Consider the following 2550-nt stretch of genomic DNA (forward strand, 5'->3'; position numbering starts at 1 on the left):
TTTGGAGAATGAGAAACAGAAAGTAAGCTTGTTTGAGCACGAAGCCTGAAAACAAGGAGCTTGATAGTACCTCAAATTTTGAATGCCAACAAGTGGCACACAATTGATTACATGTCTGTATGGAGATGAATGCCTGACCAAACTTCTGAAATCTAAAGGGGGAATCTGCTACCTCCTGGATGCCACTACTACCAGCTGGTCATGAATTTTGGTAACACATAGAGTAAACAAGAGAAGTACCTCCTGAATTCTGATAATAATTAAAGATATAAGATGCATTCACCAGTTAGGGAGAAGACCACATACTGTGCTTCAGTGCATACATTATTTAGGAGCGAAAGATGAACTCCTGAGAGAAGGTTTTGAATGCCAAAAAGGAGGATTTCTAAGAACCTGAAACAAAAAATAAAAGAGGGTCTAAAAAAGAAAAGTGAGGGACCTGACAGAAGGAAACATCTTGCAAGTCAGAGAGGATTCTGGAAATGTGGTATCTGCTGGGAAATGCCCAGGGACCCTGGCAGGTAGCATGAGGGACTGGAGCTATGAGCAGCTGCACAGCTCTCTGACCAACCTGCCAGGGCCAGCAGTGACCTCCCAGTGGAGACCCAGTGAGCATAGCACACTAGTGGAGCAAGGAAGTGCAGTAAACAAACAGGATGGAAGCACTAATCTTGACGGTTCTCAAATAACACCCAGTACCAAGCTCCACTGTGGGCTGTTGCTTACTGCATCTCACTCTGATAGCTAGGCAAGGAGGTTTAAAATGGGAACTAAAAGAGAGAGTAGAAAAAGGATAAGGGCTTCTGTTATCTGTTAATCCTAAAGCAGCACTGATTTACTGAAATCCATAGAAGCAACAGTGATAAGCAGTCAGGAGGATTCTGCTTTAAGATTTCTGTCTTTTTAGCCATATGTGAAAGATATGGTAAAGGAATATTACAAGGATTATAAAACTGAGCAGGCAGATGTCAACACATCAGAAATAAGATTGCTGATGCAATCTGAATTTACCTTCCCCATTGTAAACATACATTATGTTAACTGTCCAGGACACAGCTCAGTATTTCAATCATCACACACCATAGAGGCAATGGAAGCTGTTCACCATGAAGGTCCTACAGCTGCTAGACAAAGGGCAGATTGTTAGGGATTGTTAGGAAAAGACTCATAGGAATTGAATGCTGTCCCAGAGAGATACACTTACTATCATCATCAAAAAGATGATGTTCGATGATTTTCAAGTCACGTAAACCAAACTTAGGTCAACCATTTGGCGTCCTCAGTTATAGTAAAAGTTGGTGTGGAATATTTTTGAATAGATAGAGCTAACATACAAAGCTTTAGCCAACGAATAAAGAATCCACTGTTATCTCAAGCTGGCCATGCAATAGAAATTCTGGACTTGGATCCCTTTACATATCAAATTTCCATCTCTGATGGGAATGACATCATCCTGGGTATCACAGGGTGCTGAGGAGACTTATGTGATGTATTCCTACATGATAGTGAAATCAGAAAAGAAAAGTCTGTGAGGAAATTAATAGTCCTCAGTAGGGATCTGGATTGTTAGTGTCTAGTAAATAACAAATGGGACCACACATGCTGAACAATGAAACAAAACCAGCATTGAGCAGCTGCTCATTAAGCAAGCATTGTCCACTCTGTACTGTGAATGAAACAGGGGTCCCCTGAAAAAAAAATCTTTTAATTAAAATTGCATCACAATTTGTACAAATCAGAAACCTCCACAAAAATCTGCTGAATGGATATTTCCCAGGTAACCCTCTTCCAGCATTTCCTTGCCTTCAGATGTATGATTTTGCAGTTTTAATAAAGCAATGCAACACTGGGTTTTTCATGTGTTGATAATGAGTTTCTATATATTTGCGTATTATGTGTAAACAAAAGTTGATAGATGAATAGGGTATTAAATACAAAGGAATATGCATCTGGTGAAGTTCCAGTCCCTGTCTTTTCCTCCTGTCTCATTTTCCATGAAAGCTGAGCTCACTTCACCTTGCTTGGTCTATACTTTGTAACATTTGAACTTGAATTCAGTGAAAAATAGAAAATGAAGGCTGGAATATGGGAATGTTTATTTGTGATCTCTCTTCCATCTCTACAATAAAATTCACATCACAGAGCCGAATGAATCAGAGTGTCTGCTGCAGCTCCACATAAATCCCCCACATACCTGCTGAATCCTGTAAAAATCAGTTTTATGCACTTATTTTTCATACTTTAAGTTATGCATTATGTACTTCATTTGTATGTGTCAGTGCTGATTAGATTTCTTCTTAACTGAGTGTATAAAAACCTACTTGCTTCAATTTCAAACGCCTTTTTTTTTTCCAAGCAGACCATGACACATGGTACTGATTGTCATTATAAAACAAGCTCTTGAATGCTTTATAAGTCTTTCCATGTCATTGCTTTGCATTTTAGATTTTTCGTCTTTGCAATATAACAATGTTGTACTTTATGTGAGACTTATATCAACTCATAGTTCTAACATTTCTATTTCTGAAGTTGTGTACCAATATATAGTAT

The sequence above is a fragment of the Fringilla coelebs genome (genome assembly GCF_963513975.1).
Source record: "Fringilla coelebs genome assembly, chromosome: 5".
NCBI classification, from domain to species: Eukaryota; Metazoa; Chordata; class Aves; order Passeriformes; family Fringillidae; genus Fringilla; species Fringilla coelebs.